Below are 12,580 nucleotides of genomic sequence, written 5' to 3'. Positions count from 1 at the left end.
TATATATATGTGCGCCGGCGCGTGTGTGCTGCGTGTGTATTGAGGGGTTCCACTTCAGGAGATAGGTGGCAGGCAAATGACATATAATGTATGTGTGCGTGCACGTGTGCGTGCAAGTGTGGTGTGTATGTGTATGCATATGCATTTACGTGTATATATGTGTGTGTGTCTGGTCTATGTATCAGTGTATATAGTTTATATTAGTGGGTCCAACTCAAGAGATAGGTGGCAGACAATGAAATACTGTGTGGTGTGTGTGTCTGGGTGTGTGTGGCTGCGTGTGCGCATATGTGTATACATTTGTGTGTGTGTGTGTATACACACACACATACACATATATACATATACCTGTATACACACAACACACGTATATATTCCATTTGTCTGCCACCTATCTCCTGAAGTGGGCACCACTAATATCCACACACATGCACACACACACATGCATATATATAATAATTTGTCAATCTCCCAGAAGTAGGACCCATACATATAATAACATGCATGCACACACACGTGTGTGTATATATCAATGTATTTCATTGTCTGCCACCCATCTCCTGAAGTGAGACCCAGTAATACAACACCACACACACACCACAGAGAATATATGCACACACACATGTACATGCATGCATACACCACACACACACACACATATATATATATATATATTTCATTTGTCTGCCCCTATCCTTGGAGTGGGACCCCTCATGCACCACACACACACACACACACACACACACAGAGAGGACAGACATATCCAGCACACACACACAGAGAGAAAGGTCTGCCACCTGTCTCCGGGGATGGGACCCAAGCTGTTCCCAGCAAAAATCCTGAGGGGGAAAGATCGACTTTGAAGCTAGTTTCAATGTCCGAGGCTGACTCCGAAGCCCCCAAGTGCCCAATGCGCCCAGGCGGGCCGTTTCTAACCCCCCCCCCAAAAGCCATCTCTGGTGGGCTCTGCCCAAAACACGCCCCTCATCCATCACCTCCTTGGAAACCAGCGAAAGTTTGATGGCAGCTGCTCTGTCCTTTGAGTGGCTCCTTCTTCTCTGCCAGGACCAGGGAGGCAGGGGAAGGAGGGCTGCCTTGCCCTGCTGTCGGGGGAGACTTACGAGGCCGTCGAAGCGGGTGCGATGGTGTCCAGGAAGGTGTTCTGAGGGGCCAGAATCCTTTCATGACCGGCATTGTTCCAGCCAAGGTGAAATTCTCCACAAAGTTGGCTCAGGAGGAGGAAAGGAAAGAAGGAGGAGGAGGAGAAGGAGGGGAAGAAAGTCCAAGCGCCTGAAGGAAGAAGAGAGGAGGAGGAGGAAGGAAGGAGGGAGAGGAGGGGAGAAGTGGTGGTGAGGGTGGAAAGGAGAGAGCAGCGCCACGAGTTTGGGGCATTTGGAGAAAGGGATGCTCTACTTTGCAAAACAAAAAGCAAAGGCACCAGTACCTTCTGTTTTGGAGGGAAGGAAAAGGAGGGAGGGAGGGAGGGGAAGGGGGTCTTCTTCTTTTTTCTTGCACGCGCACGCGCACGCCAGATGCTCGAGCCGCGCGCCCAGTGAAAGCCTTTCCTCCTCAGTTGCAGGGCTCCTTCTCTCATCTCGTCTCTCTCTGCTCTCGTCTCTCTCTCTCTTCCACTCTCTTCTCCTCACTCTCTTTTCTCTCTCCACACACACACACACACACACACCACACAATTGGCTGCCCCTGCTCTGAGGGGAATGAAGCAAAAAGGGCTCTTTTGTTATTGTGTTTTCGCGGGAAGGGTGGGTGTGAGGGCTGTCTGAGGGAGTAGGTGGTCTCTGCTGAGGTAGTCCTTTCATAGATCAGGGAGTGGAAGAGACCCCAAGGGCCATCTACTCCAACCCCATCTGCCATGCAGGAATACTCAATCAAAGCATCCCCATTGACAGATGGTCACCAGCCTGCTAAAGACCTCCAAGGAGGGAGACTCCACTACACTCCGAGGGAATGTGCTCCACTGTGGAACAGCCCTTACGTCAGGAAGTTCCTCCTAATGTTGAGGTGGAATCTCTTTTCCTGCAGCTTGCCCATTTGCTCCGGGTCCTAGTCTCTGGAGCAGCAAAAAACAAGCTTGCTCCCCCTCAATATGACATCCCTTCAAATATTAAATAGGGCTATCATACGCCTCTTAACCTTCCTTCTCCTGACTAACATCCACTCACATCCCCAGCTCCCAAGTCGTCCTCATAGGGCATAGTTTCCAGACCCTTCACCATTTTGGTTGCCCTCCTTTGGACATGCTCCATTCTCAACATCCTTTTTGAAATGTGATGCCCAGAACTGGACACAATATTCCAAGTGGGGCCTAACCAAAGCAGAACACAGTTGGAAGAGACCACAAGGTCTATCCAGTCCAACCCCATTCTTCCATGCAGGAAATCACAATCAAGCACCCCAACCGCCTCTTTTGCAATTAATCTCTTTATACGAACCAGCATAAAGCGTCCGAGTCCAGGAATTTCATTGAAAACTGCAACAGCGATAAGGTTTTCACCTGATAAGCGATGGAAGTGCCATTATCCTGGGAATAACCAGGCAAGAAACAGCAACCAATCATTTGCAGGAAAATCCCTGTGAATGGAGTTTGCACACTGGGGGAAATGGGATTTAAAAAACAATCTGGAAAATCATCAATACATAAAAGCGTTAAAAAACAAACGCAAATGGCCGTTATCCCATGAAGAGCCAGAGCAGAACCAGGTAAGAAACAGCAAATAGTCATCAGGGGAAAATTCATTAAATACTGTGTTCTGCCTGGTTATTCACAGGATAATGGCATTTTTGTCTCAATGTCATGTGAAAACCATGCAGCCTTTGCACACAATTGTGGTTAATCACAGGTCATTCGTGAGATATTGCAGTTTGCATGCAGCATTGTGTGAAACCATTTGCACAATTTCAGGTTAATCAAGGGTTAATCACTATTTATACTCCCAAATTCTTCCCCATGTGATAAACTCCAATGAAGCACTTGTTCATTTCTTTTGGAATTCCTGGTGCACTCCATTAACCATCATATGTTTGCAATGTGGTCACTATGCCCTTTCTTTTCTGAACCCTGCTTGCACTCTGGGTTTTTCTCTTCATATATGATGGAGTCTATGCTGGAGAATTTTTAGCGTAATTTTGCTTGCATGCGAAATTTATGTTATGGTCCTATAGTTGCTGCAGTCTTTGTGTCTTTTTTTTCGTGTGTGTGTGGACTGGGATGTGTACCATTGTTTCCAGTCTGGTGACAGTGTTTGTTTTCCATATTTGCTGCCATATTTTTATCACTCGAGTAATTCTCTCTGGAGATTACCGCACTGGGTAAAACGTCCCCATGCGTTCTCAGAGCAAGCACGGAGCAGATGGGAACCATTGGGGCCCGAACGCTAGTTTACTGCATGCGGAACGCTGCCGTCGCCATCCGGTCGTTCCATCGGTTCCCAGTGTTCCAGGAGATGCCATTTCTTTGAAACTGACCCCAGAAATGGCGTCTCCTGGAACATATTGGAAACCTGTGGGAATGCCCAGCAGCGACGGCAGCGTTCCCACCTGCAGTAAACTAGCATTCTGGGCCCCATCGGGTTCCCATCACACTCCATGGTCAGTCCCACACACGCATTGGGGAACGTTTTACCCCAGTGCGGTAATCCCTCTGTTGGACTGAGTAATTGTATTGTAATATCTGTTCCGGTGATTTCTTCTTCCCAATATCAATATTGCAGCTACCACCTTCTCTTGGGATTTGGGGTTCTCTTCATATGGTTCTTCATCCATGTCATTCATTTTGTGTTCCTTTCATATAGCTCTTCTGCATACTTCCTCATCTTTTTATTTCTACTGATCTTGTAGTATGTTCCTCTTCTGATCACAAAGCACCTCACACCCTTGGTTTGAACTTCATTTGATATTGAGAAAAAGGTCTGACATTCTTTTTGTTGCGACATCTATTTCTTTGCATTGGGTGTTATGTAGCCTTCTTTATACTTGCACACTAGTCATTGGACAGTTCATTCATGCATCTGGTTTGATCCTATCTCCCTTTTGTTTGCTTCGCTTCTTTCCTTTATGCTTGAAGTGTGTCCTCTATTACCTTTGTTCTCTCTGCCTCTTTTAGTGTCTCTGCCCCCTCCTGTACCTTTAATGTTCCTGAAAGCCAGCATAATGTAGTGGCGCAGCGCTGGAATATGACTCTGGAGACAGGGTTACAATCCCCATGAAATCTTTGGTGTGTCCTTGGCAAGTCACACCTTGGCCTCAGAGGATGGCATAGTAAATCCACTCTGAAGAAACTTGTCAAGAAAACCCCATGACAGGTCACCTTAAGGTTGGCATAAGTTGGAAACAATTGAAGGCAACAACAACAACAAATACCCCAAGGCATCAGATCTTCTGATCTTGGAAGCTAACAGGGTAAGGCCTGGTTAGTGATTGGATGGAAGGTGGCCATGAATGCCAGGTGCTGTAAGTTATATTTCAGCTGAAGAGCTGAAGAAACCACCTCTAGTATTCCTTGCTTAAGAAAACCCATGAAATTCATGGTTGCCATAAATTAGCAGACAACAAAGGGACATACACACACAGAGAAGAGGAGAATTTCAGCAGGGGTGTTTTGTTCCGTGGTTGCATGCTGGAAGTTCCTCTTCTACACAACCGACAGGAGCCTCTCCGTTTTCATTCTGGCAGCCCTAGACTGGAAAGTCTTCATTCTGATCCACACCAGCTGTTGTGTTTAATTGGAAGGTGGCCAAGTTGTGAGGCAGAAAATCCCACAAGCATTTTCTCCCTTCTGGACTACAGAAACACAATACTGCATTCAATAAGAGTGGCACCTGTATTTTTTGGAGACACATCTGTTTGCTGGGGTGAGCAGCACCTGCTTGCTTAATGCTAGCCCTGTCAGGTTCAGTGGAGATCAGGGTTCTCTGTGTAAGAAAGAAACTCAGTGCTAGAGCTGAGATGTGGACAATATAGAGTGCAATACTAGGAAGTAAATGAGCATATGAAGGGCACTTCCATCTCCACAAACTATGGGCAGATTTATCACATAAGATTTTGAGCATATAGAGAACATGATTCCAGTTCACAGACCCTTCCCAATGTTGTATATTTGGAAACAGATTTCCTGGCAAGAAGATGGCTTCAGTGAAACTTGTGAGTTACTCAGGAAAAGTTCTGCTCTCAATCCACACGTGTATCTGGTGGCTGGGGATGGCTTGTATTTTCATTGTCTGGATTTGCTAACCCAGGGAGGAAATAATTTCGTCCTCTGGGTTTCTGCATACCTAATTCAGGCACAGGCAGGTCCAGCTGGGTCCGCTGTTTCCACGAAGCCAGTTTTGCAAGCCAGTCCTGTGCATGTTACTTGAAAAAATCCCACTGAGTCAGTAGGGAGCATTCTCAAAAATTCTTTTGCCTTTGTTTCTCACCTCAGCTCTGAAGACCTTTACAGAGCACAAAACACAGCTCCAACAGCTCCTTGTTCATTCCTTTTAAAAAATAATAATCTGGAGCCCTACTTGTAAAGGAAAATAACAGTCTCCGGCTGAGAAAACAAATAAAGCTTTACAGGTTACTATTAACATTTTTCGGGCCAGATTGGCAAATATTAAATTTAGAGCAAAGAGCAAATTTGTCAAAATATGTCCAAAAAAGCTACATCCCATGATTCCATTTCGAGTTTATGCATAAAACAGGTTTTCTTATGTGAAAAACAAAAAAGTTCACTGGTGTCTTTGAACAATGCCACCATTTTAATACGGGATAATCTCATTCATTTGACTGAAACAATATTACAGGATTGCCAAATAAGAAACTAATGGAGGTGAATATTAAAAAACCTCCTACAAATATCCACCTCCTAAGTTTTTACCACATTCTTACGCCCTCTAAGGAGCTCAGTTCTGTATTTAAGCTTTCTCCTTTCCATATTATCCTTGCAACTACTGTTAGGTAGTTCGGCTAAGATATGGTGGTTAACTTAGGTCACTCAATTTTTTCCACACTGGACTAAGTGCTCCATCCTGAAAACGGTTAATCTCTTGGAATCCCGGAAAGCAGGTAAATTTGATAACCTTATCAACACACACACACAACAAAGAGTTAAAAGAACATTACTTAGGCAAGAAAGTGGGTAAAAAGTGAATTTGGATTCAGACAGAGGAGAACAATCCTGTTGATAGCTTAGAAATACCTTTTGCACATGCTCCAAACTGTCATTCCACAAGCGCATCACATACATGCTCTAGAGAGGGAAGGGAAACAGGAGGAAAATCCCTTTGCCCCGAAGCTGTTTTCAGGGAAGGCAGGCTGAGTTTCCCTTTGCAAACTCTCATAAAACCAACACACACACACACACACACAAGAGAGAAAGAGGACAGGGCGGGTCCATTAACCTGCTGATTTCAGTGAGGGCTGAAACTCCCAGATGCCCTCCTTTTCAGGTCATGTCCCCATTTCTCTCCTCTGACAGGAGGAATTCAAAATGTCCTCTCCTTGTTCTCCCATCAGCTGTTCCATGCGGCAGCAGGAGGAGACCAGCCATGCGGGAAGAGGTGTGTGTTGTTGTGTGGGTCCCTTTAAGAACAAGCCTGCCCCCCTCTCCTCGGCACAGCAAAGAACCATGGGAAATCTGGGAACAGAAGAACCGGCACATGGTTTCTCAGACTGCTGAATAAGTGAAAAAGCAATTCATGAATAAACTGGAAATGAAAACATGATACTTGTGAAAAATGCTATTCCCTGGTTCACTTCACTTTCTGTTTGTTCTAACGGTTTGTGCACAGCGTCTTCTGAAAAGCAAGGTGAAATTGTCCCTGATGCCCTGGATGACCCTGCATGTGACCAGCTTAATCTTCCAATTTACCTGTATGAAAAGGTCCCCAGAGAGGTTCATGGCTGAGGGCAATTAAATCCCAGGTCCCCATGGTCTTCATCTAACAGTATTCCAATTCACACAGAGTATTTACATGATGATGAGGATGTTTCCGGTGCATGATTGTGCAGGGATATGGTCTAGATGCCTACACATGAACAATACAAGATTTTGTTAATACACAGTGGCCAACCTCAGATGCTATGACAATAGTAGTCCAGAGTCCATTTTTGACCATTCATTTCTACAGGGCTACCAAAACCCACAGGAGGGCTAGTTTGTTTGTTCCTCCAAAGTCAAATGTAACTGACAACAAAATAAATCAGGGCCAAAAATAAGAGAGAGGGGCTCCATTCAGCGTGTGATCCAGATGTCGCCTCCCTGGTCTGTGGAACCCCACAATGGGGCATAGTGCACGTACCCCTCTGACTCTTATATCAGCAACTGAAACATGGAGGCATATTGCCTCTTTGCAATGGGAAGTGTCTAGAATTGATAATTCCATTAAATTTTCCTAGTCCTTATTGTAAATATGTCCAGTGTCTTGGCACAGCCAGTTTTACAATTTTTACTACCGGGTATGGGAATAATTTTTTTCTCTTTCCTCCCCCCCCCCCCCCCCCCTTTTAGTGGGTGCATGGCTTCTTAATTTATGAGTGATGGACAAACATTCTGCCTTATGTTCTGTGCAAACGTACAGTTTATGCACCTTATCATGTCTTTCCTCACTCGTCTTTTATAGTCCCAAACTTGTAATTTTTCTTCATAGGAGTATTCCAAGACTCATTTGGGTGTCCTGTTTTGCACCTTTTCCTGGTTACATACCCCCCCCCCCGTCTTAATGTTTTATATCTCATGATGTGAGAACTCTTCACAGAGATAACATGTAAAAGGGATTGTTCCCACAATATATTAGACTGCTCTCAATGTTTTTTCCCCTACCTGTTTTTTATAATACAACACTGTATTTACATGTCTATTGCTCTAAATCAAATCTGTGTTGAGATCAATAACGCTGCAGCCGATAATCCATCTTTTCTACATCCATCACTTTACCTGGCCATATTTATCTCAGATTTTAGATTCTAAAAATATTTGTCCTTTACTACAGAAGTGATATTCTGAGAAGAAACGTTTGCAAGAACTTTCTGAATGATTCCAAACACATCTGCAGCTTCACTTCTTCAATCTGCTATCTAATTAATAAAACTAGTGTTGCCTGTTGATAGAATAATCCAAAGGCTCACCTACCATGCTTAATATTGCACAATCCACAAAAATCACAGTTTAAGGGGGGGGGGAAACTGTATCAAATCCTATCAGAATAGTTATTTTTGTTACACTTTTTTGGCTCAAGTATTTGGAAATATCTGAATATTCAAAAAGCAACTGCAGTAGTCTCCCTGTTGCAACTAAACTGTTGTAGAATGTATAAGGTGGGACTTGATTTCAAACTGACAGGGCAAAGTAACGACAACAATTTTGAAGTGAATATTAATTAATGGTTATTTTATTTCTTTTTGAACATCACAAGCATGATATATATATGTTTGTTTTTTTTATTTGTGTGCTGAGAATAAGAGGAGCTCCACAGTACCCAATGACCCCCCCCCAGACACTCTCTGATTTTTATGAGATATCTTTCTTACACACCGCGTCATGCATACACTTACTTGTGACATTGACAAAAGATATGCCCAAATAATCATGCACATTAGGCTTAGCCTCTTATGTACTGTTTAGAAGCAAAGAATCACACACATCAAATCGATTGAAATCCTACATTTGTTGGATTGTACCAGAAGATTCATCAACAAACAGAAAGTGACTCACTCCTCTGCTCCGTTCTTTCTGGTGGGGTAGAGGAGCTTCTGAAAAAACAGTTACTTATGTGGATAGGGATTCTCTGGAGAGGCATGAAAAGTTCAGAGAATTCCCATTAAATAATGGCAAATTAATAGAATGTTAGCTATAACTCAGTAATTTTGCATATTATTAATCATTAAGCCATATTTTAACTTTGTCCACCACCTATCTCCTGGAGTGGGATCCATTTATAAATGCACACAGACACACATACATATACATACATATATATACATGTATACACACACACACACACACACATATGGTTGTGGTGGTGGTATGTGCCTTCAAGTCCTTCCTGACTTATGGTGACCCGAAGGCAACACTAGCCTTCCCCTGAGGCTGAGAGAGTGTGACTTGCCCAAGGTCTCCCAGTGGGTTTCTAGTGGCCGAGCTGGGATTTGCACCCGGGGCCTCCAGACAGTCATAGTTAATAGGATTCAGCTGCTTTGAATCCCAGTTTGGGAGAGAGGCTGGATGTAAATTCCTTAAATAAATCAAATAAGTACATTAGCCCAACACTCAAACCATATATACACAATGGCAAACCTCCTCTCTGGAGAACCTTGCTGAGAAAACCCTATGATAGTTTCACCTCAAGGATCACCATAAGTCAAAAATGATTTGGAGGCACACAACAACAAACACACACACACACACAAACACCCCTCAATCCCTGCCCAGCCCCACTTCTCAAACTTGTGAACCATTTTTGAATATGCTGTATCTCATCTAAACATGGGACTTGGGGGTGGAAAAGAGACCCTTCCCAAAAAGCAGACTTTGATTCTCTGAATGTAGCTTTGATTCACATCCCCACCACTCCCCCTGATTTATATATATATATATATATTTAAAAAAAAAACTCTGTAAAGGCTTGATTCTTGTAAACCAGGTTTTGTGTTGGCTAGACAGCTGTTGTCTGAGGTTGCTGAATGAAGCCTACATCCAGCCGATTACTGAATGAATTTATTACAGCAGCGAAGAGAGAAAGGATGAAATGGTAGGCTTTTTATTCAGGACGCTGGACAGATCCAATCGTTCTCGCCTTGAACTGCATAATCTTGGAGAGGTTGCTGGCTTGTGTTGAGGGCCTGGGTTTTTTATATAACATTCCAGCTGTTCCAAGAGGTTTGTAGGCTTTTCTTTTTTAAAATAATAATAACAACAAACCAGTTTGAAGCCAATTTCTCTCCCTTTCCCAGCACACACACATGGCCTTCCTGCCACCTCAGCTAATCCGTGTTGAATGGCTCCCTTGCGATATATTGTATTCACATAGTAGGGAAGTGCCTCCTGTGTGCCAGTTGTCTATAAAATGGAACACACACACACATATGGACACACAGTCTGAAAGGTTATTGAACTTTGTACGTTTTCATTTGTTGATATCGACCCTGGTGGTGGGGACAGAGCTATCTAGGTATTTCAGTAGCAGAATACATAAACAATAAGGTGTGTTCAGTCGAAGTTTGTCTGCGGTGGGAAAACCGGCTGTAATGGACAGTCAAACTGCATTAGACTATATCTTAAGTCTTGAGTCAGACTAATAAAGCCAGATGAAAACTTTATGGTTTCAGTTTGGCTGAAATGCATTATTCTGCATTCTGTTATCCAGCCCTAGCTCATTTTCAACCTTTTTACTCGAGAGATGCCAAACTAATGCCCATGTTCTTCATAGTGGGAACTGGTGCATGCAGATAAAATGCAGTAAGATTCTGAAAGCTAACAGTTTATCTTCCAGGTCAGCAGATGTTTAAGCTTATTTTTTTTCCCAAGAAGAAAAAGATTTTCATAAAAAGACACTTGCGCCATTTAGTGTTTCACATGTGCATTCCAGTCCTTTAGCCATCTGTGGGGTTTTGGGTTTTTTTCATGGAAAGAGGAGGGATTTTGAAGAATTACAAGTTGCCCCACATCCAAATCAAGCTGAACTATCTTTGGGCAAAAGGTCTGAAATGAAGCTAAATACGTAGAACATTAGTCAGCTGGATCCTGGCAATGGTTGCCAAATATGAATTTGAATTTTATAAAGTTAGTTTTGAGGATGAAGCATGATCCAAGCACATTCAACCTTTGCAAGTCCTCTTGATTTCAGTGGAACATACCTGAGTTCATGCTTAACTTTCTCACTAATGTCAGTGTGATATAAGAATATTCAGTTACTGTATGTCCTTAATTTACAAGAGCACAAACTCCACAAATTATCTTGTCCTGGTAGCCTCTGAGCTAATGATATTTTGAGTACTGTCAGTATTGATCACATATTTTGTGAATAATGTTGGCTGTTGTTAAAAAGAGTTAATTTTATTTTAAACCTTTGGGAGGATGTATTATGCTGTCATCAGTAAGACTCTAATCCAGTGATACATCTTTAATCCGGTGGAGAATTAATTCTAATTCTGGGCAATGGGGCAGGAAAGGATTCCTGCTCATGTTGAAAAATATGCTCTGGTTTTTGCAACACTTTCTTTAAAGATTCAATCTATAAGAATCTTTTAAAATTTAATTCTTTTTTAATATGGATCTCCAGTTGCCTCCGGTTAAAACTTCAATTGAGTCCCGCACACTTAAACACCAAATAACATCAGCGAAAAGAAATCTCATTGATTGACATGGAAAATGTCTACTTAAGAACAGAATAATTGCCTTACTGGTTTATATTAAAGATATAATTTCCAAAAGGATATTGAAACAAATTGGGAGATTTTTCACATCGTATTTACACTGTGGTATCACTGAGGATAGCCATCTTCTGTTGTTTGCACCCTGATATTTGTTTATTTAGGTTTATTGTGTCTGGGTTTATTGTTAGCTAGAAGCCACAGATAATCCGTTTATTTGTGTTTTAGTTAGCGAGCCAGAGTCAGAAATGTATTTGAAAACTTATATGAAAACTTCCATGGTAACCATGGTTTCACAAATGGCATTTGTTGTAGGATGTCACATGCAACACAGTCATTCAGTTTATACAATACCCATTACTCACCAGTGCTCCAGCCAAGAAGTATTGCATATTTTTCCTCCATGCAATATTGGGAGCTGGGGAGGGTGTTCGTATTTATTTTTGCATGATAATAAACATACAGCTGGAGACACATCTATTATAGCAGTTCCAGATCACTAGAGAACATTTAAAAGGAAGAATTGACTATGCTTCATCACTAGCAGTTGTTCTGTAGGATAATAGATTCTCTCAATGTAATAATTTAAAAAATGCCTGAATGCTTAAACAAATATAATCAACTGAAGTGCTAGATAATGAAGGATGTATTCCCTCTATTCTTTGAACTTGTTGGTTGCATTAATTATTTGTGAAAATATTGTTTAAACAGTCTTAATTTTCATTGAGGTACCTGCCAACCCATTCTCTCCATGGTGTGTATGATACAGAAAAGGACAAATCTCAGACATCATTTTCATTTGTGGCCAATAAGATCATCTGGAGTTTCAGTTCAGTTGACTGTCTGAAAAAGAACTACTGCATCATAGACTCATTGATTGATCTAGATATCACCTATCTGGAATTATGCTACTTTTGATTTATTTTTTGTCTGCTACAAGTTTTCTATAGCCTCCAGTCATACTTAAAACATAATCATCTAATGGATTTTCATTTTAATAAAAAAATTATCTAATAAAGCCAAAGGCTGAAATTCTGTATTTGGATGTAATCCCCTTTGAATCAAGAAATATATTTGGTCTAGGGCAGGGGTCGGCAACCTCCGGCCGCGGGCCGGTTGCGGCCCCAGAGGCCTTCGTTGCTGCCCCCGGGGGCAGTTGCCGCCACCGCCGCCGCACAAAAAAACCCCGGCGCTCATAGCGGCAAAAAGCCGC

This window comes from Sceloporus undulatus, chromosome 6 (assembly GCF_019175285.1).
Source record: "Sceloporus undulatus isolate JIND9_A2432 ecotype Alabama chromosome 6, SceUnd_v1.1, whole genome shotgun sequence".
Classification (NCBI taxonomy): Eukaryota; Metazoa; Chordata; class Lepidosauria; order Squamata; family Phrynosomatidae; genus Sceloporus; species Sceloporus undulatus.
Note: the sequence above shows the minus strand (reverse complement) of the source record.